A 26792-nucleotide genomic window follows, 5' to 3' on the forward strand; every position below is an offset into this window, starting at 1 on the left:
TTTCTTTGAAGTGATTACTGAGCCTATAAAGACAAAAAATCCACATTAATGGCATGTTGCTATTTATATCATTTTCCTGAATATATTTTCTAGAACTCCAGTAGGTATTTAATTACAATATTTCCATATTACGATTCAAAGTGTCTTACACAAATCAACTGTTACTGCCTTCAGAGCTGAAGATTGCCATGAAGGATGGCGGGGACATATGTCTCTTTGAGTTAACTTTCTTGGGATTTTGATATTTGCATCGGAATATTACCCCCCAATGTCTGTGATCTGTATAAAGCTAATTATATGCTACTATTAAAGCAGATTGCAAGAGACACTGACAGTTGGAAAGGCCTAATGACCAGCTGGATGGGGAAATTTCATGTTGTCAAAACGGTAAGTTTGCCAGGATTTTTACATGCCATTTATTTGCTACAAACATGAATATTAAGTCTTATTTTAAAATAAACTTTAAAAAGAGCTAAGAGAACCCCAAAGGCTAAGAGGTATATGTCACATTTTGGGACTGTAATCCTTCACTATTAAATTCATGCTGAATTTGTAGAATTTATTTTGGCCTCAAATTCATTAAAAATGGAATGTATATAAACATAAAAAGCCATCATCGAATGTAGTCGGTATCTGTGAAGCATTGAGAAATAAGTCTTTAATTCAGAAAGCAAAAAAAAAAAAAACAGTTATGTGATATCTTTTATCTTTTTCCATCTTCCACCTCTGATTGTTTGAGGAATATTCACTTTACAAGCAGTTGTGGAGGCAAAATACCAGTCATACAGTGCTTTCTAAGTATTTCTTGGATATTATCTCATTTATCTTCACAACAGTTAAGTGAGACCTAGTCTCTTCATCGATAGCACAACACATTTAGTTCAGAAAAAACACTTAATATTTCCTATATTAATATTTTACACTTAGTATTTTCTCTGTCATCAAAATTCTAACTTTTTTCCACTAATCCCTCTGAACATCTCATTGCATTCTTCTTAAATATATGGATTAAATCTGTGAACAACAGTCTCATTCTCCTTTGAACAATTTTACCAACACACCTGCATTTTTCCATACAGTAACAGCAGCAATAATAGTGGCATTTATTGAGAAGATACAATGTACTGAACACTATTTTACACACTTCTCTCATTTTGACTTACTTAACATTCATGAAACCCCTATGAGCTACGAGCTTTTTTTTTATTCCCATCTTACGGATGAAGTGAGAAGCACAAGGTCTGAACCCAGGCAATCTGTCTCCAGTGACTCATTCTAAACTCCATTCTCCACTGTATTGCTACAGTTATAAAAGAAGTGTACTTGCACCTTGAATCTGGCTGTCACAAGGACTTTGTTCCTTTTCTTTTCTCTACTTGGTTAAGTTTCTGCTTAACCAGCCCAATTGTCATTCAAATATGCCTCATTAGCACTCATCTAAAATAAAAAAAAATATTACACTGTCGGTGGGAGTGCAAACTAGTTCAGCCACTACAGAGATCAGTGTGGAGATTCCTTAGAAAATGGAATGGATCCACCATATGATCCGGCTATACCACTCCTGGGTATCTTTCCAAGGGGTTAAAATCAGAGAACTACAGTAACATATTCATGTTCATAGCAGCACAATTCGTAATAGCCAAAATATGGAACCAACCCAGGTCTCCATCAACAGATGAATGGATTGCAAAATTATGGAAAATACACACAATGGAATTCTACTCAGCAATAAAGAAGAACAAAATCATATCATTCTCAAGAAGATGGAAAGACCTGGGGAGCATTATGTTAAGTGAGATCAGCCAAGCACAGAAAGAGAAGGGACATATGTTTTCTCTAATATGCCCAAACTGAGGAGTATTGGGGATACCAGAGGTACTCCAGATCATGGAGGGGAAACCTCAGCAGAGCTAGAATAGAAGGGTAGGAGAGGAAGAAGGCTGAGGTTGATTAATGGAGGAGCTACATCTGAATATGTGTAAAAGTATGAATGTAGCATGGTCAACCTGGACACTCATTGTTGGGAGGGGGGAGGAGAAGTGGGGGCAGCAAGCACTGTGTGAATGTATGCCATTTTCAATATGATCCACATAAAAAATTCTCTCTAAAAAAATAAATAAAAAATAAGGAAACCTCCAAATCCTTCGTTTCTCTAATGACCTTCAATGGCAACAATTCTCCTAATCATTATCTATACTTACTCATCTTCATTGTCTAGAAAAAGCTTTTACCAAAGACACTATGGAGATATATATAATATATATAATACACACACAAATATATATATAAGCATATATACACATATCTACGTTTATTTATACAAATACATACATATACATATACATATATATGTACTGAGGGGATTGAACCTAGGGGCATTCTATCTCAGAGATATACTCCTATAACATTTTTTATTTGGAAAGTGAATCTTGTTAAGTTGGTACAGATGGCCTCAAACCTGTGATCCTCCTCTCTCAGTCTATCAAGTATTGAGATTATAGATGTATGCCATACCACCCAGCTCCATGGGCTTATATTTCACCCAAGCCAATGGTAAAATTCTATGATCTAATTTTATTAACATCAGTAACACTTGGCATGGGTGACAATCCCATCTCTGAAGTACTGTTTATTCCTTCTATCTCACTTGTTTTCATCAGTCTCTTTTGCTGTATTTCATATTCCTATATATGATTTAAGTAAGTAAATTTTAAAAAGAATTGAGTGTCCCAGAACTCTCTCTTCAGTCATTTTTCCTCTGTATCCTCTCTATATTATCTCATCCAGGACTATAAGTACCATCTATACCTATATCATCTATTTGACATACTGTTCAAATCTCTAACTCTAGTCAGGACTACTCTCTGAACTTTAAAAATCACACGCTATCTCCAACACTATTGCACATCACTACTTGGAACATCTAATAGACCTCTCAACCTTAACAGAGACCAAATAAGACTTCAATTTTTCTTCTAAATCTGCTCCCTGCCAAGCCTTCTCCATCCGAGTAAACACCTAGTCATTGAGGCCAACGATGTAGGAGTCATCCTTAGTTCTTCCCTTTACTGCGAATTTCTACTCTCATCATAAGTAAATCAGTCCTATCATAAGTCCAAAAATCTATTCCCAAAACAATTTATAGTGCAACGATGTCTCAAATCCATTTCCACTGGATTCAAAAACCCTAGTCCAAGTCACTATCATTTCTCACTTGGGCTACTGTAATATTCCCCTAATTTGTCTTCCTATGTCTACTCCATTCCGCCTTCAACCTGGCTTCTTCACAGTACCTAAGGTGACCGTTAGAAAACACCAATCTGATAATGGCTAGCTTAAAGCCTTCTAAGTCTCCTCATGAAACTTTAAAGAAAAACTTCTCACCAAAGATTACAAGGTCATACAAAGTGATGCAGCTTCTTTCTATTTCTCTATTCTTACCTCCTTCTGCCTGCTCTCTCATTATCCTCAAATCAGTCTGGCTCTTCTCACCTGGAAACTACTTCTGTTTAAGGGACATTGTTATGGATTCCTTCTGCTTGGATGACTTTCCCCAAATCTTTGCATAGTTGTCTTTTTCTCAACTTTCAAGTCTCAATCTCCAATGCCATTTCCCCAGAAAGGCTTTCCTGAACTACCCTAGCTAAACTCATGATCTGTTTGTCTTCGTAAGAGTAAGCTAGATCTTACTTTTATCAGTTTCATGATGTTGCCAGGGTAAGTTTCTTTTGGACTGAGAATCTGTCCTATACTTCCCTTGTAGGTTCTACTGATTGGTGGCAACCCTTGGCATTCCTTGGCTTACAGTTCTATCATTAAAATCTCTTCCTCTGTCTTCACAAGGCCTTCTCCCCAGTATGTATGTCCATCTTCAAGTCTTACTCTCTCCTTTTAAGGACACTGACCATTGGATTTAGGATCCACTATACTCCCATATGAATTTACTTTGAGTTGATTATATCTGCAAAGGCCCAATTTCCAAATAACATCATGTTAAAGGTACTGGGGAATTAGAACTTCACCATTCTATTGAAGGAGTCACAATTGAACCTGCAACACCCTGATTCAGAACTCCTAGAGTAGCTTGTGGTTTAACAAGAAATGAGTTTGCATTTTATGAATTTGGACATATGCTCTTATTCTTTCAAGTATGTACATTGAGCCTCCAGATAATACATGTCAAACATAGGAAATCCCAAAATTCCTATTTCTAATAAATCCATGCTATTTTGGCATTTTTTTTTTATTTTGGCTTTCTGCCTTGTCTTTCAAAGGGAGACAACCATCTGTCTAACTCGGTTATAAAATATCTTGGCAAAAAAGAGTACAACTGACATGAAATATAAGATTTAAGGGGAGAAATTCATTTTAATTTAATTACTGCTTCTAAAGATTGACAGAAGTATCTGCTGCTGATTGGTACCATTTTGAATGTTGCCAAGACTGGGGCAACCTTCAGGGTATTCTCTTCTACTAGCAAAATAAAGTTAGTACTATCATATAAAAGAGTCTGGAAGGAATATACTGTTGTCACTCTACCATCAGAACTAATTCGGAGTCTTAGCTTTCAATCCTTATTTTAAGAAAATCATTAGGTCATTTCATGTGAATAAAGTATGACTCATTATTCCCTCCTCTCTTTCTCATTTAGTGTTCTATACTGGACTGGTGAATTGAGATGTCTATAAGATTCTTTAATGACCACAAATAGATAATAGTAACATTATTAGGCCACTCTGTGTAATGCATTGCAATCATATAAAGAAAGGTGACTTTATAGAATAGCTTATTATGTGGGCTGGGAGTTGAAAATATATGGTTACAATCCATTTAATGAAGTTCTCCTAAAAACTAAAAGCCCGTAAAACCTGAAACATAAAAATTCTTTTCTGCTAAATCAAATGCTTTTTCACCATCCCAGTGTTATAAGTACCATTTCAGCCTTAAATCTCTGAGAAAAGCAAATCCATTTATGCTATTTATAACACTTAGGAGCAAGTTGTGGTTTTTAATAAAACACAAGTTATTTGTGCACATAATAAACACTTGTAACCTTTTTTGTACCCCTAGAATGGAGTTGTTTGCATTTATAAATGGTAACAATCAGGAAGATACACCTGTAATTTGCTATTTATCAATTCTAATAAAAAAGTCTTCTTTCTTAAGTTGAAGACTGAGTTTAACATCTGAATCATAATGGATTACAAATTAAATTTTCTAAAACCCTTCCCTTCCAAATTTCAGATTCAGGGGCATACATAACACAATTTCATAACTTTGGCAAAACTGAGATTTCTTTTGGAAATCATAGAATTTCTGAGCTAGAAGAGGCCTTTGGCAACACTTAGTTAAGGGTAGAGCTAGGATGCAAGCCCAGGTCCCTTGATTTCCATTTTAGTGTTTTTTGTACTGCCTAACTCTACCTCCTCTCCATATGCCCAGTGATTCATTTGAAGCTTCAAAGTCTCAAAGAAATCTAATTTGTTTCAATTGGCTGCAATAGATATTTTAAATCTTCAATTAGACAAAAAGGCCTAAATGACATCATTTCTAAAATAATCACTTATTCCAAATCCCTTATCAAACACACTTCAGTCTTTTGAGCTGACATTTAAGAGACATTCCCTTTTCAACTATACCTTTGATGAGTCTTTCATTTCTACTAATAACCAACTCCCTGGGATGCTTCCCAAAAAGCATGATGTTTTCCAAATCTGCTAATTGAATAGATATACTTGATTTTGATATGTGGATTTTGTTGTGGGATGCTTACAATGAGCAGCTTTCAGGATTGATTAAAGCCTCTAGCTTCAATTCAATTATTAATTAATCTCAGCAGCCATTTATTGCTTTGTGTACCACAGAAAAATAGAGATCATCCTTGAATTATTGATTCACCTGATAGTAGTGTACCAGCTGCGCTACCTTTACACGTCCACATTTCCGTTAAGAGTATTTGCAGCTCACTCTGCTTGCCTTGTCAAAAAGAAAGATATTTTCAAGCCATCTGCTAAATTACCAACCTCGGTTTTGTCCTACTGATCATTCTGGGCAAAATTATCAGGCAGAAAGTCACTTAGCTCCTCTCAGGTAAGAAAGCTTCCCTCAGAGCACTCGGTATGGTCCTGGGCCTCTCTGGATTAGTTGAGTTTTCAATTTTTTTTCTCAAGAAAAATAGGTCAGAATTAGATTAGTATATATTTTTTCAATTTTATTTTTCTTTTTATTGGTGTACTATAGTCTCACATCATAATGTGGATCTTGTTAACAATGGCATATATTCACACAGTGAGATTAGTATATACTTTTAATTATATGAATGACTTTATATCACACGGGGGAAATGTTCCCATTGTGAATATTATATAGGTCTTTTAGCGTTTAATTCTGTCAACATACGAAAAATTTTTCCTGTGTATTTTAAGGTGTTCATCCTATGAAAGTAAACTTTATTTTTAGCATTATCTTGATTATAAATGAAGGGGGAAGCTACAGTAGAGCTCTCTGTTTCATCAATATTAACCACAATTACCAATAAGGAATTTTCATTTTGATTAGCCAGCTCACTCACTGTCAAGTCCACAATTAAGATTTATTTTTGGTTTCCAATTCTTTCATAATGCTTGTGTTATGCTGCATACTGGTTTGGCTGCTGTCACTCAGAAATCCCAAATAATAGTTTCTTTAAATTAGAAGTTTAGTATCTTTTCCCATCAAAATCCAGATAGACAGCTTCAAAATCAGCGGGGATCCCGGTTCCCTCTAACACTCTTCTCTCATGTCATAGATACATAGCTACCATCTCCTTGTCCAAGGCAGCTATATATAGCTCCTACCTTCAGGTTTGTCTTCCAATTGGAGAGAAAAATGGACAGATATAAGAAAGGGAATGCTTCTTCCTTTTAAATGAATGGACCAGAAGTTGGAGTCATCAATTCTGCTCAAATTCTATTGGCTTAAAATTTAATCACAAGGATCGCCTTCCATACTGGAAAGAAATGAAGTGTTGGCAAGGTGATCACATGACCAACCAAACTCCCATTCTTATACATAAAAGGCAGAATGGATATTAAGAAGACACGAGCATCTCCAGTCTACTAAAGAAACTAAAAGAAATGGTCAGTTAATAAATCCCTTTATATAGCCCATTTCCTAAGCTCTTTCACTTATTTATATTCACTTGAGTCATTTCTTAATTATCTACACTAAAACCTGAGAGAAGAACCATGAGTAATCAAGAGAGGCAGATAATGCACACATAATATTTTATTTTGATTTGAATGCTGTTTCTTTGATGCCTTAAAAAAAAACATCAACAATACTGAATTACCATTAGGAACCACATATGCTAGAATATTTTGCACCTAGAGACAATGCTCATGCTTCTCTTTCTGCCTTTTCTTTCTTGCTTGCCTGGCAAATACCCATTCAACTTTCAAGATTCATCTTAAGTGTTATCTGAAAAGTTATCTCCTCCATATTCTTGCATAAAAACTCTGCCACTAACCAAGATAGAATCGACTACACATTTTTTGTGTTCCCATTCTACACCAAGTAAGCTATAATTTATTGCTACTTGATGTGTGTGGGGGCAATTACTGGAGATTTAACCCAGTTTCATTCTACCACCAAGATACACCACAACCCTATTTTTTTATTTTTGAAATAGGGTCAATAATAAATTGTCATTTTAGTACTTTACACTAAAAAGAAATAGAATCTCACCAAATTGCTGAGAATGATGGTAATTTGCTGAGACTGGCCTTGAACCTGCAACCCCCCCATCACAGCCAAGTACTGCGATTACAGTAGTGTGCCACCACAAACAGCTGCTTATTGTTCTGTTTGTTTCTCTCCCCAGCTAAAAGAATTTGTTGAGGCTAAAGTCAAAGATGCTGTGTCTATATATTTATCTACTGGCACACTTTGCTTATCAAAGGTATTCAATAGTACATCTTAATCTAAATTAAGCATTTTAATAAGATAATGAGTTATACTAGGAGAAACATCATGGAAAGATATCTGAGAGCTGGGCGTGGTGGCACACACTTGTAATCCCAGCATTCGGGAGGCTGAGACCGGAGGATCGCGGTTCGCTGACAGCCTCAGCTACTTGGTGAGGCCCTCTACAACTCAGTGAGACCCAGTTTCAAAATAAAGAATAAAAAATGGGGCTGGGGCTGTAGCTCAGAGGTAGAATGCCCCTGGGTTCCATCTCCAGTACCACAAAAAAAAAAAGATATACATATTGAGGAGGAAAAATTTACATGAATTGCCTATATAAAAAAATACAGAAGAATTTAGGCGTGGTGGCGCGTGCTTGTAAACCCCGCGCTTGGGAGGCGGAGACAGGAGGACCGCACTGGTTCGGAGCCAGCCTCGCTGGTTTAGGAGGCCCTGTTTCCAAATAAAAGAAATATAAAAAAATAGGTCTGGGAGTGTAGCCCGGAGGTAGAAGGGCTTCCAGGAACCCCAGTACCTCCACCAAAAAATACAGAAGAATTTAACAAAAAATAAGAAAAAGTTACTCATTTCACTTAGCAACATTTCAGAGTAAAGAGATTATTTGATGAAGTGCCGGCTCTGTATTAGGGACTAATATGAAAGCAAACAACTTAACGTGAGAACTGGAACAGATCACGTACATGGAGCCAGTTTCATGTATAGGTAAAAAAGGTAGACATCCCAATAATGTTAGAGGGAAGTCGGGTATGGTTATAGATATGGATGCTTGCTACCTCCATTACAAATAAGTAGTTGCCTGGCTATTTTAGCTCATTCAATAATATATAAAATAGAAGTATGAACGACACCTACTATTACAAAAGGACAGATGAAGCTGAGTAGAATTCCATTGTGTGTATTTCCCATAATTTCACAATCCATTCATCTGTTGATGGAGACCTAGGTTGGTCCCATATTTTGGCTATTACAAATTTTGCTGCTATGAACATAGGTATGCATGTTACTGTAGGTCTCTGATTTCAAACCCTTTGGAAAGATACCTGGGAGTGGTAGAGCTGGATCATATGGTGGATCTATTCCCAGTTTTCTAAGGAATCTCCACACAGATCTCCATAGTGGCTGAACTAGTTTGCACTCCTGCCAACAGTGTAAGAGTTCCTCTTTCCCCACATCTTCACAAGCATTTGTTGTTATTTCTTTATGCTTGCCACTCTGATTGGGGGTAGATGAAATCTCAGCATAGATGTTCAATTGAATTTTGTAGGAAAATAAACAGCATGGTCTTAAAGATCACCTTGAAGAAATGAATAAAAAGTTACGTCCAAAAATATTAGTTATAGCCGTTCGGTTGTTGCGAGCATAATCAAATATCAAAACAAAAAGATAATAGTTGAAACAGGTTAATGACTCAAATCTCAACCAGATTTCTGATAGAACGAACTATGCACCATGAGTAAAGAATCACAAGCCAGGTATGAAGGCGCACGCACGCTTGGAATCCCAGCATTCGGGAGGCTGAGACCAAAGGATCGTGGTTTGCAGACAGCCTCAGCTACTTAGTGAGGCCCTCTGCAACTCACTGAGACCCCGTTTCAAAATAAAGAATAAAAAATAGGGCTGGGGGTGTAGCTCAGAGGTAGAATACCACTGGGTTCCATCCCTAGTACCGCAAAAAAAAAAAAAAAAAAGAATCACAAATTCATGTGGAAATGACAAACTGATAAAATTATGAAGATAATGGACTACATGGGAAAATACTCAAACTAGACATTGGCACATATTTGGATTCAGGCAAATTAAGGGGTTAAACTTGTATGTGGCAGAAAAAAATAAAACTCCTTAAGCAAAGTCAATAGACAATTAAGACACACCCACAAATCTCAACCCTGTACTTGAGAGGCTGAGACAGGAGGATGGTAGGTGTGAGTCCGGACTCAGCTATTTTGTGAGCCCCTGTTTTAAAATAAAGAATAAAGTAGGGCTGGGGGTGTAGAAGATTGCCCCTTTGTTTGATCCTCGGTACTACGCCCACAAAAACTATAATTGGAATATTTAAGAAAAAAAGTTAATCTTCTTGGTTTTATGGACCGAATAGTGTTCACCAAAAAAATTAGTATGTTTGAAGCAACGTGAATAACTTTGAAGATAGGCCTTTTGGGATTAATTAAGATTAAATAAGATCATAAACACAGGCCCCATTTCAGTATGAATAGAAGAGATCAGGCTATAGACAAGCATAGAGATAAGATCACAGAGTCTCAGGGAAGAAATGGCCTCTCAGAAAGAATCCAACTATATCAACACTGATTTCAGAATTCTGGCCTCTAGAACTGTGAAAAAATGCATTTCTAATTCCTAAGCCAACCGATCAGTGGTACTTTGTACGGTAGCCCTAGCAAACTAATTTAATGGTCAAGTAGTGTGACAACAATAATAATAAGAGAAAAGCAGGTAAATATTCCTTTATCAGTAAACAGAGAAATGTAAAATGTATTGAAATCTTATAAGAATGTAAAATAATGCACATCAAAAAGTAGTTGTGGTCATGTTTATAATAGCAACAAATAATGGAAGCAATCTAAATGTTAAATAATATGGAAATAGTGTAAAAATTATCAACTCCAAACTTGCATATACAAGTAAGTGCCTACTTTAAATTTCCATTCGACTCTGAGTGGCATGTGCAAGTTAACATGCCCCCAAACCAAAATTTTAGAAAATCAATTAAAAATGATTCTGGTGCAAATACTTAACATGAGATCTACCTATGCGTGTGTTTTTAAAGAACATAATGCTGTGTTGATAACTATAAGCACAATATCAAACAACCAAAACCAAACTTTTGATTTCCATTCTCAAAACTGAAATCTGCTGCTCCCACGGTTTCATTAGCTCGTTTATTTCTTCCATATGTTCAAATCCAAAAGTTCCTTACTTTTCAGTCTCATATACCTATCGCTAAATCCTTTTGGACTACCTTCAAAATAAATCCAGAATCTCACCATTCATCACCTCTATTACTACAACAGTAATCCAAACAACATCTGTTGTCTGGACTATTTCAAAATCCTCCTAACCTGTTTCTCTGCTTCCACCCTTACAACCTTACAGTTTTTTTTCTCACCACAGCACCCAGATTGAGCCTTTTATAATGTTAAATCAGAAATCTCACTTCCCTACTTAGAACCCTTCAATGTCTTCCCATCTCACTTGGGGGTGGGGGGGGCAGAGGGGAGGATCAAAGGTTCATTCCTCTGCCCCTTCTCACTCCCTGACAATCTACTGATCTCCTCTTTGCTCACAGCATGGGCCAGGCCTCCTCCTTGCTAGGTATTGTCATCTCAGGCTTCTTCAATATGTCCTCTGGCTCATCTAGAACGTTCCTCCCTCCGGCACCTGCATAGTTTGTTTTACTTTTTAATTTTGCATCTTATCTCATATAGAAGTGGTGGATGCCCTGCTTAGACCCCCTTTTTCAGGGTATCCTGGATTGAACCCAGAGTCATTTTACCTCCAAGTTATACCCTCAGCCCTTTTCATTTTGAAACAAGGTCTCTCTAGGTTGCCGAGAGTCTCCCTAAGTGCTGCTAACCCTCGAAACTTTGATCCTCCTGTCTCAGCCTCTCAAGTACTGTGATTACAGATGTGCACCACCATACCCAGTTTAGACCCATTTTATTGATTAGTTAATTATTCCCCTAGCTTCTGTGAGTAATGGATATTAAAAATCAACAGTTTCATACTCTGGAGATTTGGCCTTAGCAACCAAGCGTTACCTTTCTTGGAAATGCATGAGAGTTTCTATCTTTCCCCAGCCCGCCATCAATGGCTAAATAACACTGGGAAACAAAATGTCAGATCCTTACTTCCAGGTAGGTAACACCTTGGTGCCATTCATACTCCAGAACCTCCCACTCAGAACAGGCTAAGCTTCAGTTAAATCACATCTCTGCGCTGGATCTTTCTCTGCACTAATTTGCTTTCCTCATTCCCTTAAGGGATTCTTCTAAAGGTACTCCAATAATAAATCATTTTTTAAAAAAATTCCACCTCGAGGGTTAGGCCGGTGCTGGGGCCAGCGAGACCAGCTCCGGAGCCTGCCATGATGCAAGGCCGGTACTGGGGCCTCCAAGGCCAGGATAAGAGCCTGCCAAGGAGTTAGGCCGGCGCTGGGGCCAGCGGCCGGCATCGGGGCCTTCTGTGAGGCAAGGCCGCTACTGAGGCCTCCGAGGCCAGGATCGGAGCCTGCCGAGGGGTTAGGCAGGTGCTGGGGCCAGCGAGGCTGGCATTGGAGCCTGCTGTGAGGCGGGGCCGGTGCTGGGGCCTCCGAGGCCAGGATAAGAGCCAGCCGAGGGGTTAGGCTGGTGCTGGGGCCAATGACTTGCATTGGAGCCTGCCGTGAGGCAAGGCCGGTGCTGAGGCCTCCGAGGCTGGATCGGAGCCTGCTGAGGGGTTAGACCGGGGCTGGGGCCAGCGAGGCCGTCATCGGAGCCTGCTGTGAGGCAAGGCCGGGGCTGGGGCCTCCGAGGCCGGGATCAGAGACTGCTGAGGGGTTAGGTCGGTGCTGGGGCCAGTGAGGCCGGCATCAGAGCCTGCCATGTGGCAAAGCCGGTGCTGGGGCCTCCAAGGCCAGGATAAGAGCCCGCCAAGGAGTTATGCCAGTGCCGGGGCCAGCGCCCGACATTGGAGCCTTCTGTGAGGCAAGGCCGCTATTGAGGCCTCCGAGGCCAGGATCGGAGCCTGCCGAGGGGTTAGGCTGGGGCTGGGGCCAGCGAGGCCGGGATAGGAGCCTGCCGTGAGGCAAGGCCGGTGCTGGGGCCTCTGAGGCCAAGATAAGAGCCAGTCAAGGGGTTAGGCTGGTGCCGGAGCCAATGGCCGGCATCGGAGCCTCCCGTGAGGCAAGGCCGCTGCTAAGGCCTCCGAGGCCAGGATCGGAGATTGCTGAGGGGTTAGGCTGGTGCTGGGGCCAGCAAGGCCCGGATCGGAGCTCACCATGAGGCAAGGCTGGTGCTGGGGCCTCTGAGGCCGGGATCGGAGCTTGCCAAGGGGTTAGGCCGATGCTGGGGCCAATGGCCGGCATCGGAGCCTGACAGGAGGTAAGACTGCTACTGGGGCCTCTGAGGCTGGGATCGGAGCCTGCCAAGGGGTTAGACCGGTACTGGGGCCAGAGAGGCCAGGATCAGAGCCTGCCGTGAAGCTAGGCCAGCGCTGGGGCCTCCAAGGCCGGGATCGGAGCCTGCTGAGGGGTTAGGCTGGTGCCAGGGCCAATGGCTGGCATCGGAGCCTGCCGTGAGGCAAGACCACTACTGCAACCTCCGAGGCCAGGATCGGAGCCAGCTGAGGGGTTAGGCTGGTGTCAGGGCCAACGAGACTAGAACTGGGGCCTCCCATGAGGCAAGGCCGCTGCTTGAGGCAACAAGGTCTGAATCAGTCCACCAGGTAGCCAGGCCACTACTGGGGCTGTCAAGATTGGGATCGGTACTTACAAGGCGGCATGCACAGAGAAATATCGCAGAAAATATAAATCAGATGCTTCCCCTAATCAACAGGAAGAGGTTGAGCTATAGAAAGGGCCCTATAGTGAAGCAACTAATGTGACCAATCAGAGGGTATGGAATAGTGGAGGACAGAGCCTCTTTAAAACGCAGGAGGTACATAAACAAATGTATCAAAGTTAATCACCAAACAAGCATGGGATCGAGGGAGGGGGAGGGAATGGGATGGGGGCTGGATGAGGGCTAATTGGATGATGTGTGCAGGTATATCCTCTCAAGTCTTGTATTCCAATGTGAATGATATATGACTACAATGTACCAATTAAAAAATAAATAAAAAAATAAAAATAAAAAAATTCCACCTCGACCTTGCTTCTGTGAAAAAGAAAAAAATATACTTGGTAGGTACCATGCGGAACAGAGTAGGGAAAGAGTTTCATACATTAGAAGAGGTAGTAGACGAAGTACCGACAGTCCCTTGAATGTAGGAATAAACTGGCTTTTGCAAAGTCTCTGATTTTTGCAAAGTACAACAATTTTAGTGATTACCTGGACTGTGTGTTTTACATGGCTGTTGCTAAGCACCAGGTGATGTTTGGAGTAAGCAAAGGGCAGGCTCAAATTACTTAATTACGAAAGTTAAGCCGTATGTGAGAGTCAGAGAGGGCCTCCATGGGAACATTCCAGAGGAAAAAGTTCAGCTCTTAGAGCTGAAGGGCAGACAGAAACGAGAAATGATTGTATGAGACTGAACATCAAAGGTGTTGAATTCTTAGCCTAGGCAAGTCTCCTAGTCCTAAGTCAGGGCCCAGATAGAGGAGTAGGGGCCTGGAACATCAAGAATATCTGGGTAGATTCATCTAAGTAATTTGAATCCTGGAATTCTCCTTAACCCTCCGGACCTGAAAAATGTCCCTACTTCCCCTGATTAGAAAAGAGAAAACCTTGTAGGGTGTGTGGGTGTATGCCTCTAATGCCAGTACTTGGGAGCCGGTGATAGAACGATCACACGGGTTTGAGGCTAGCCTCAGCAATTTAGCAGAATCCTCAGCAACTTGACAAGACCCTGTATCAAAATAAAAAATAACATAAAAGGGTCATGAATGTAGCTCAGAGGAAGAATGATTCTATCCACAGTACAAAAAACAAAACAAAAGCAAAAACAACAACAACAAAAAACGAGCTCTTGTATGAAACTATATACAAGCCTCAAAGGACATAAGTGTCTTAGAAGACAGGGTCATTGCTCTTCAGGACCTATCCTTACTGCTCTTGACTCCAGACCAAAGATTACATTCTGGGTTCAGCTCAATTCTTCATGGGAACTGCTCAGGGAGTAGATGAATTATACACCACACGATCTCAAGGACCGTGCAGACATGTGTGGACAGAATTTGGCAAAGTGTATGAGGGCGACATTTCAATGACAGAAGAAAAAGATGGAGGGGGGAAGTTTAATAGTGTGACATTTTTTATGGCCCGATTCCTGCTTAGTGGCAGTAATACACTGCTTGTAGTGTGCCTCTTGGAAGCTTAGATATAGTTATGGTTCACATTAAATAATGAGGCAACATATCCAATGTGGAGGCAACACTCCATAAACAAAAGAGGGTGACAGGCTAGAATGGATCCACTGTAAAAAAAATAGGGAACCTATCAACTGCCCCCCTTATTGGGAGAAATGGAAAACTCTGCAGTGTTTAGGCAAGAGCTTCTCCCCACCAACGCCGAATCAAAATGCGACTAGATTTTAGCTGCAACTCTATCTTGTCTAGCTTCTTCAGCTCCCCTGTTCTTCTTCTTCCTCCCTTACAGTTTACCTAAAGGCACTCTCTTAAACTACTTGTTTAAGAATCATCATCTCAGACCATACGCAGTGGTACACTCCTGTAATTCAAGTACTCGGGAGGCTGAACCAAAAGGATCAGAAGTTCAAGGCCAGCCTCTACCAATGACCTATAAGCTCTTATAAGAGATTTCCTATGACAAACGTTGAAAGTGATATTCAAATTTGGCACATTCCCTTAAAAATAATTCGATCGTAGTTAAGGAATAACAATTATGCTACTAGGTTTAGTGAAAAAGGAATATAAAATACAGAATGATGTCCATTTAATATGTGGAGAAAGAAAACCAAGTCTTTAATAAACTATAATTTTGTAGTTGAGAATTTTAAAATTTTACAATTCTGTAAAATTCTGTAAAAAATTTTACAATTCTATAAAATTTTACAATTATAAAAATGCCAAAAATTAATGGAGAAAATATGATATAAAGGAAATCCCAGTAATAATTTTAAAGTGTGTGTGCGTGCGTGCGTGCGTGTGTGTGTGTGTGTGTGTGTGTGTGTACAGAGAGCAAGAGGGAGTAATGCAGAAAAATGTTGAAAATTCAGCTGGGAGCTGCTTCTGGTGGTTGAGATTGTGTGATTTTTTTAAATTATTTGGTTATTAACTTGAAAATTATCACTAGTATATTTAAAGGCACTTTGATACTATGAGGGTCACTGGAAATCCAAAGTATCCAATATGATAAAAGTTCTTTGAAATATAAAGTCTACTACTGAGGAAGGATTCAGCAAGAGATGACAGCCTAAACAATGCCAGGGTCTTTATTCTTGATCATCATATGACTGATGACAATAGTGAATTGTGCACCTAGGAACACAGATGCGCATGCATGAGTTTGGTGGTGTGGTTTTCTTTCTTTTGGGTGGATCCCCAGGAGTGGTATTGCTGGATCATATGGTAAGTTCCTTCCCATTCTTCTGAAGATCCTCCATACTGGAACTGGAGGACCTTATGCTAAGTGAGATTAGTCAGTGATAAAAATAAGAAATCGGATGCTCTCCCTAATATGCGGAAGCTAGGGAGAAAAAGGGTCATAGGAGGAACTCTAGACGAAGATGGAGATACTATAGATGAGCAAATAAGGTGACCTAACTGAGAGGATGAGAGGGGAAGAAGAAGATTCTCTAATGCTCATAATGTACTTTAACAAACATCAATCACTAAACTAAACATGAGAAGAAGGGAGGGGGAGGGAATGAGGCGGGAACTGAATAAGGGCTAATTGGGTGATGTGTGCATGTATGCCTCCACCATCTTGTACCCCATTAAGATGTATGACTACAATGTACCAATAAAAAATTAAAAATAAAAATAAATAAAATTTTTAAAATATGAATTATAAACTGAGGGGAGAAGGCAGGGTTCTTACTTCCTCCGGGTCTTTAAAATTTGTCATTATCTTGTCTCTTACCAAATCTCTATCTATAAACATATATACATAAACATATATATGATAAAGATAAAACATAGAAATTATCAATATAAATTATCTCTCCTTTTATACACACACACACACATACACAGGAGAAGTGAGAATGTATGTTGAGAGAAGGTATGTATATGATGCGTTTATTTCTTAGTATCCAACTTTCTTTTATGTATTAATTTTGGAACTGGAAATTGAACCTAGGGGTCTTCTATCTCTGAGCTACACCCCCAACATTTATTTTGAAACAGGCTTTTGCTAAATTCTTAAGGTTAGACTTGAATCTGTGATCCTCCCATTTCAGTCTCCCAAGTACTGAGATTACAGGTCCCTGACACTGTGCCCAGCTTTTAGTATCCAACTTTAAAAGGAAAATATTTCTGGGATGCCCATATGACCACTTTTATACTAAATGATGAAGGGTAAATAAGAACTTTCTGAGCCAAGTGATGAGAAATGAGGTGGCCTTTGGTACTGAAGAATAGTTTTCCACCTCAAGGACACCCAGTCTCAGATCAGTACCTCCAGATAATAACGTAGGAGACTCACCACTGGCAGTATAAGAATCCATTCTGCAAACAGAGCTTAAAATGTGAGGAATTTGCAAGTCTATGGAGTAAGGAAAATATCTAACTTTTAATTGAGATTTAATGGGACCAAATACTCAAATCTAAAAATACTTTGGTAATAGAACAAAGTTCATAATTAGGTCATTGTTGCAATGACCACTTTTAATTCCATCTCCTTCCAAACAGATTATAGCTTAATGGGACCCCTTAAAAGGGACATTAGAATGCTTTCATGGAAAAACAAACACAAAATCAAGATTAAATTACCCCATTAAAATTACTTTTTACTCAATTCTGACAGCAATTTTGTTTTTCAGTTTTTTGATACAATTCTACAAATCCCTACCATGACATAGGACTAAATATCCTTTGACCGTTCAAAAAGAAAATATTGCTAGAAGACACTGAGGAGGGAGTTAATAGTAAATAAAAAAGACTAGTTTGTTTCATTTTAATTTGGATAAAATATATTCTTTAGAAGAAACACTGTAAATTGGAAAAGAAGAACAAGGGGAGGTGAAAAATGAAAAGAAGAAATAAAGATTGTAATTCATCGATTTCATAATATTTAGGCTGATTCCTTTTTAATTTCTTAACATCCCTTTATAAAAATATTTTATTGGTACATTGTAATCTCACATTATGTAATTCAGAGAACTAGGAACATACATGTACAGAGTACGTGATGATTTTATCCCTGGCTCCCTCCCTTTTCTCGTATGTGAAACTGAGACTGGCATTAGTAATTTCATGTATGTGAAGTGGCAGTGTTACCTTCATTGATTCTCCCTTATAGCATGACGAATCATCTCCATTTGCTTTCCATAGCTTTGTTTCTTTTATAATATGAATAGATATTTAAGGAAATATTCTAGCCAACAATTTTTAATTATAGAAATAAATGTCATGACGTAAGGATAATTTCCTGTTATCTATCTACATATTGTATATAAGTAAAAAGGAAAATGTAAAACCTTAACTCTGAAAACTGAAACTGCTGTTACTATTAAATTTTTTACATTTTGTTGTGAAAGTGTTCAATTATGATAGGGATTAGTTTTAACCATCAGGGGAATTTGGGGATTTTCTGCTAAATTGTGGCTGATGAGATTTTAATGAAACTTTATCTAGTCACTGAATAAAATTGCATCAATGTTATTTTCAAAATGTACCATTGGCCAACATCGTGTGACTCTTTCCGTGAGTCCACATCTGTCATGTGCTATAATCCTCATTTACATCTCATGTCATCTCTCAAAACAGGAGGTCTAACACTTTTTATTTTCTTTCACTTAGTATGGAACAAAACAATCCTAACGGTTTCATAAGACAAATACCAAAACAGTAAATGATGGATCAATGGGATCAATGAAATATCTTCATGCTGCCAAAATTAATCAAAAAACAACATAATTTCTGTGAAAGGCAAACGATTTCATCATTATTAATATTATTAATGCCATAATTACTGTTATTTAATACTTTTTGATGAAAATGGTATTTATTAACATGTTGAATAGTGTTTTTCTTTACCACTTACAGAGCCCTAGTTACCTATTATCTCATTTGGACTTGTTAACTATATGAAGTAGACTAGACAGAGATTATCACCATTATAGACATAAAGTCAAGTCAGAAGACAGATAACATTTTTTAGGTCTCCTGCCTAACAAGTGAAAGAACTACAAACAGTATTCCTATTTTCTAAGTGAAAGAACTAGAAGCAGTACTCATATTTTCTAATTTGAGAACAATATTTTTATACTACACCGTATAATCCTGAAATGAAAACAACTAAGCCCCATAAAAGATTACTTTCATTTCCCAATAGTTTACTTCCATCAATTTTACTCTAAAAGTTCAGGTGCTTCAAGTGCTAATTCGTGCCTTAATACCCAAGAAATCAAGTGCAGATATTGTATGTACAATTTTTCAAAGAATTTCACATGCCAGGCAGTGGCGTATGCCTGTAATCCCAGTACTTGGAGACCAAGACAGGATATTTGCAGGCTCAAGGCCTGCCTCAGCAACATAGCCATGTCCTCAGCACTTAAGCCCTGTTTGAAAATAAAAATTAAGAGGGGTGGAGGGTGTAGCTTGAAGGTAGAATGCCCCTGGGTTCAATCCCCACAGATTCATGCATGACAAAAAAAAAAGTACAGAATATTATTAAATATACTGCCCTCTTTCCCAAACAAAACCATTTCTCTACAACAAGACAAAAAAGACATGCCATTATATAATCAATATGCTATATTTCCAGATTTTATTTAATGGCTCACGGAAGCCAGGTGTGATGGCACATATCTACAATCACAGTCCTTAGGAGGCTGTGATCGAAGGATGCAGGTTCAAGGCCAGCGTCAGCAACTCAGCAAGCCTCTCTCCAAAGAAAAATTTAAAAAGGCTGAGAGGCAGATTTCCCTTGGGTTCAAACCTTGTACCAATAAAATAAATGGCTAAAGGAAAAGAGAACAGAAGCTTTAACTGTAACTGCTTTATTCATAGGCTTGACAGATTTAGAAAAAAAAATGCAGGATGCCCAGATATATTTTACTTATATATACACAGGTATAAATTCTTATAAATATACCCTAAATAACTAGATCATACTTAACACTAAAAGCTACTTATATTTTTTTACAATTTCTATTTTTTTTTTTTTTTTTTTTGGTGGTACTGGGGGTGGAACCCAGAGGCTTTCTACCTCCGGGCTATACTCCCAGAACTATTTTATATTTTATTTGGAAACAGGGTCTCACTAAGTTGCTGAGAGCCTCACTAAGTAGTTGAGGCTGGCTTCGAACCTGTGCGATCCTCCTGTCTCAGCCTCCCAAGTGCAGGGATTACAAGCGTGCGCCACCACGCCCGGCTACAATTTCTATTCTTATACTCTTTAGTGCATAAACTGCTTGACATGATTCTTATCAACAGACTTTCAAAATGCTAGCTGAGGAAGAGGTAGAACAATTTTATGTCTGCATATATCATGTATCTTCACACCTGTCTTGACAGATATTAGTATATGTTAATATTTTTATCTTGTATAATTATCAAGAAATTAAAGAAGACCTTAGATGATGAAAAGACCATTCTTGCTCTTGGATAAGCAGAATAAATATTATCAAAATGCCCTAGCACAAAAAGCAATCTTTAAATTAATTTCCATCCCTATTAAAATACCAATGGCATTCTTCACAGAGATGAAAATCAGTCTGAAAATTCCTATGGAAAGACAAGAGATTCAGAATAGTCAAAGTAAATTTTAGCAGTAAGAACCAAACTGATTTTAATCTATATTATAGACCTATAATAATAAAACAACATGTATTGGCACAAAACATGCCAGTGAAATAGAAGATATGAAAATAAATGTGATCTTAATATAAATAGCAGATAATTTAGAAATTAGCCATTTATTGTTATGGATTGGGAGAATATGGTTTGGGGAACTGTTCCCCGGGGACCCCTGCTAGGGTCCTGGACACACTTTCCCCCAACCCATAACAAAACCCAAAACAACCAAAAACAGAAAAAAACTGTGGATTCTTGTCCTAAGCTAAGAATAAATATGCATAGCTCGAACAGTTGCTGAAGATTTAAAGAAATTTATTAAAAGATAGAAATACAGAGGATAGGTACAGCTCCATATCAGACTGGCATGGAGGGGTGACTCAAATGAGTACACCAAAGAACTCCAGTTTACTGAGTGTTTTTATCCAGACCAAGTCAGCGGCAGGTCCTTTGATCTGTAGATATGCTAGCCCTATCTCTAGCCCCATATCTGCTGTCTCCAGCTGGATTTGCCCGGGAAGGGGGGCTGTCCTGCCTTCAAACACAGCCCTCTACACCTCTTGTTCCATTCCCCCAAGATGTGTGAAATTGCTTCTCAGGGATCTGGGATTTCCTCCCATCCCTGGCTCCAGCTTTCTTTCCTTCTCTTTAGAAATGTAAATTACAAGTCCCTCCTTCCTGCCAATCCTGGTTTTTCTAGTACAAATGATATATTTTTAAAATTGGAAATCTTTCCTAATACTGGTACATTAATATATTTTAAAATCTCTTCCCAATACTAGTACATTTATTATCATAAAAATAGTATCAGTTAACAATATCACTCTGTCAAATGGTTAAATTAAAAAAAATTTTTTTTGGTGGTACTGGGGTTCCTGGAAACCCTTCTACCTCTGGGCTACACTCCCAGACCTATTTTATACTTTTTTTTTTAAATTTGGAAACAGGGTCTCCTAAGCCAGCTTAGAACCTGCCCCATCCTCCTGTCTCCGCCTCCCAAGTGGAGCCACCACACCTGGCCCTATAGCAGTTTTAAATATGAATAGGACACAAACTGGTTAGAATATGAAGGACTTTCTAAAATAAGGGCTTAGCAGCTGTGCACAGGCTTAGTGGTGGCAGAGGCTTGTAATCCCCGGGCCTGTTTCCAAATTTTAAAAAAGTATAAAATAGGTCTGGGAGTGTACCACAGAGGTGGAAGGGTTGCATCCCCAGTACCACCAAAAAATAAAAATAAAAATAATAAAAGAATTTTAGAATTAAATGTCAAAGGATTTTTAAATGAAAGAATTTGTCAAGTATATAGGCCTTTGAAAGCAACTGTTAACATGAGTTGTTATTTTTTTTTCCAGAGACATGAACAGAGGATTATTTGGGAAAGTGTGGGCTTATTTGGGAAAATGTGGGCCACATCAAAATGAGGGAGGCCCTTTGGGACTGCAGGAGTCTTTCCTATTTTATGGGTGATTTTCATGAGGGGTGGGTGGGCAGGAGTATGTACAGATGACCCCAGTCCCCTAGTCACAAGGTGTTCCTGGTCCAGACCTTCACACTGTCTTAGCAGATGTCCTTTTAAACTATTAAAGCACAACCAGCAAAGATAAAAAGCTTGATTTCTTGGGTGGTGTATAAGGAGATTTCTCTCTTTGTGTGATCTCTGTTGCCTTGATAACCAGACACCTCCCTAAGGATGGTCAGCAGCACTCAGATTCGCTTGTCAATTCCTCAGAAACTTTTGGGCCTAACAGGCCATGCACACAGGCGTCCATATCAAAGTTACACTTCCCTTTTTCTCCCATATGTCTCTTTTCTACACATTTTACTTATTCTATCCTACATCATCTCCCTCCACTCCCCACCAACTTCAATCCCTTAATGTTAAGGGTTGATGAAGGTCAAAGTTCCATCTTCTATACTGCTCCTGGCCGTCAAGGGGTGTTAGCCCTGCCTAACCAGGGATTGGAAGCCTCATCCTAATGGAAACTAAAGGAGACAGAGACCTCAGTTGTTTAGATGGGTTCAAAGCTAAGGAAAGGTCAGGTCACAAGATAAGTATACAGCCCTAGGAACATGAGGGTGGCTTTTTCTCCTATGTGCCTCGAAGTTTTGCTCTTCCCATTGCGCCAAGCCATCAGAGTTGATAACTAAACATACATAAGCCTAGTTATTTGGGTTTGTCAAATAAAGCCATTCATCTACTTTCTGATGATAGCACAGGTACAGTGGGTATAGACATGAAAAACTCATATGTTTTTCATATGAGTTAGTACATCAAAAAATAACCCAGTTCTTTTTACAAATCTCTATGCTGGACCATCCACTGATTAGTTTTAAAGGGAAGCCAGGAAGCCAACCCATTGGTTATATATAACACTGTGAAAAGTCCTCATGGCACAAAGTAAAAAACAGTATATAATTTAACACAATTATTATGCCCCTGTTCATTAGAATTAGTTTCTCTAAATATTATATGCCACCATGATATCTTTCTGTTTTTACATATTTGGCAGAGCTATCTATAAACTAAGCAACTTTTCTTCAGATTTAAGGTTGAATCTTTTTCCCCACTTTATGGGAAACCCCATTAACTATAAGTATCTTTGAAATTCCCTAGTTTAGCAAAGAAATTCCCATAATTAAAAGTTCCACAAGGGAAGAAGAAAGTTCTTTGTACATTGTACATAAGGGAACTTAGCTTAAACAGGTTTTCATTTTTAACTTTGAACAAAACTCAGACACTACAGTACTTTACGGGAAGAATTTTTGTTCTTTTATGGCATTGAATAGTTCTGGGCCAACAAAAGCTCAGATGGATAGGTTTAATTGTAAGAACTCAGTTAAACTAAGAGAGGTTTTTGGGCCATCAGTGCCATACTTCCTATGTGAGCCCAACATCAACTATAATGTAAAATATAAGGGGGAACCAAAGTCAGAAGATATTTAGTTAAATTATGTTCGAGTCTTCTAAATAGCTCCCTGAGTGTGGCACTTTTTTTTTTTTTTTTACCACAGAATAGTACATATTTTCGAGTTTATACTTTCATTCTGGGTATTCAAGACCAAGTAGGTAGCCCTGTACTATGCAAACATAAACTTACAAAGTTATTTTGCTCTTAAGGTCAGTCAAAGCTCCTCTAGGTTACTCTCATGGATATTGTGAGGCTTTTCCTCTACTATGTGTGCCATCTGCCAGGGTGGGTTATAGTACTGGTGACCACATGGCTTCCCTTGAAGCACTGGGGACATTCCCCTTTCTGTTGACCCTCCTTTCACAGAATATACACTGAGCATGAATCTTTATTGCTATTTTTGGGCAGGTCTTGCTTACCTACCTATATTTTGGCAAATCTTTGTGAATTTATAGTCATTTTCCATTAAAGACTAAAATTTGAATATTCTCAAAGTAAAAATGAATACAGGAGGAAAACAATCTTGAGATGTACAAAATTCTCAGCAAAACGTAACCTGGGTAAAAAAAACAAAGATCGTGTTTTCAGATGTTCCAGCTATCAACATCAGCAAATTAACAACTGAAACAGTTGTTGATGAAGCAGTGAGGTGGAACTTGGGTGGAAGTTTCACCAGTTCAATTGGTTGAAAAGCCTCTATATTGAGATAATTCATGTCAAGGCCTTGAGCCAGAATATTGATCAATTATTTTTGTAAGCCTCTAAGATACCCAGGTCCCTCTTGTTTTGAGAATAAGTGCTGAAGATGATATAGGCTCCCTGATTTTGCAGTTTAGTATTTTATTTATGTCTTAATTGCATAAAGGCAATCATAAACCAGGTATGGTAGTACATATCTCTAAGTCTCAGTACTTGGGAGAATGAGACAGAATAATCATTGGTTCAAGGCTGGGATGCGGTAACTTAGGTCATACCTCAGAGGTAGAATGTACCTGGGTTCAATATCTAGTACTGCACATACACACATGTATACACACAAAAAAAAATCAGTAGAGACTTATCTGAAGAAAGAACCACCATTTTCCTAAAAATTTCCACTGAAGATCATGCCAGGTATACCAAGATTCTTATTTGAGATGATTATATAAAGGATTTGAAAAGCCCTGTATGAAAGAACAATTCTTTTGAGGCTCTGATTTTAGACTAGTGTATCTTGAAGGCAGGCCAGCATAAAATGTATATCAAAAGTTTATTTCCATGCAGTAACTCCTATTAATAAGCTGTGAAATAATCATGTAATATCTCCTATTGTTTTGTCTGTAAGGTTATTTTCAAAAAACATGTCTCTTCAATAAAACCAATCATGCTATCCTTCAATAAAACTAGTTATGCTATCATTAGAGGATCTTACTAGGGTAAATTTGTGCTCTTATAGCCTTTTCCATCTGTACTGTGGGCTGTTGAGAAAAACAGCCTGAATAAAGTAGATGTGTAAATCAAACATCATGGTTTTTAGTTCTTGTGTCTCTTGAAAATATGTCTTGAAAAATAAAACTGATTGCTCCAGCAATTATGGCCGATGGTTCTCTACCAAGATGGTTCTCCTGACTCAGCCAGATAATTCCCAAACACCTAAGTAAACTATATAAGGAAGTCTTCACCTAGGGAAGTCTCTTTGGGGGTTTGGGAAGAATCTTTGAAGAGCTAACCAGAAAAAATAAATGGTACCTGGTCTCTCCAGATTTGACCATCAACTGTCCTTTTTTCACCTTCTATAATATACTTTCTATTCCTTATTTTATAATAAGTAAAAGTATAAGGGAGATATAAATTAGAATATTCAAATGAAGCAACCAAAACCCCACAACCATAAAGGGATACCATGAAGGGACAAAAAATCTTGTGAATAAATAAGGGACAAGGTTTAAAACAGAAAAAAGAAACAGAATGGAGTTTTAGCTAAAAATAATACTGAGGTTTCAGCGGCTAGTCTCAAGTTTACATGTGAATTACTTTTTTTTTTTTTATTGGTGCACTGTATTCATACATCATAGTGGGATACAAACTTTTGTAGACATACATGCACACATCGCCCAGTCAGCCCCCACCCGGTCCCCACCCCATTCCCTCCCCATCCCTCCCTCCCATGCTTGGCTTAGTGGTTGACATCTAGTATTATAGCAATTTATCCAAAATTAAAAATGATAATCTCACATAACAGTTTCATTTGTCTGATACCAAGCTTTTGATGACTTAAAGATAACATTTCAATATTTCTTTTTACTTTCTTTCTTACCAGAGAATATTTTTTTTCTATTTTTTTAGGTGAAACTATCATATATTTATATATTTATTTTTCAGAAAAAAACTCTATCCTAATATGGAATATGGACTCTAGATACCCAAAATGATCTTGAAAAAGAACAAAGCTAGAAGATATATATTTTCTGATTTCAAACCATATAAAGCTACAATAATTGAAACAGTGTACTACTATTCTAAAGGCAGATATATAAACCATTGGAGTTAAATAAAAGCCTAGAGCTAAATTCTTCCCTATATTGTCAGGTTATTTTTGACAAGGTTTCCACGAACATTTGGTGGTAGAAATAATATTTTAACTAAATATTGTTGAAACATAATAATTACATAGAAAAGAATAAAGTTGGACCCTTACCTAATCCCACATACAAATATTAACTCAAAATAGATAAAAAAAAAACCTAAATATAAATCTTAAGACTATAAACTTTTAGGAGAAAATCTGGGTCATAAAACCTCACAACACTGAAATTGGCAGTGATTTCTTGGATATGATTTCAATGGCACAGGCAACAGAAGAGTATACAAACTCCCTAAAAAATAAAAAAAAATATTGTATATCCAAAGACAATGTAAACAGAGTTAACAGTTACTAATAGAATTGGATAAAATATTTCCAAATGCTATATCTGAAGGTATATTAATATTCCAACTAGAAATCCTAAAAATTAACAACAATAAAGGCAAACAATACCATTTAGAGATAGGTAAAAGACTAACATAAGTAATGAATCTCCACAGATAACCAATCTTAGTTGACTGTTGAATGGAAACTCTTGTTTCTCTGGTTCTGGTGTGTGTTACCTATTTCTTCTTTGGAGTTAATCTCTTTGAGTATTTTCTCTAGCGCTGGTTTTGAAGACATAAATTCCTTCAGTTTCTGTTTGTCATGGAAGCTTCTTATTTCTCCATCTAATTTGATAGAAAGTTTTGCTGGGTAGGAAATTTTTGGCTGGAAGTTG

This window comes from Muscardinus avellanarius (assembly GCF_963383645.1).
Source record: "Muscardinus avellanarius genome assembly, chromosome: X".
NCBI lineage: Eukaryota > Metazoa > Chordata > Mammalia > Rodentia > Gliridae > Muscardinus > Muscardinus avellanarius.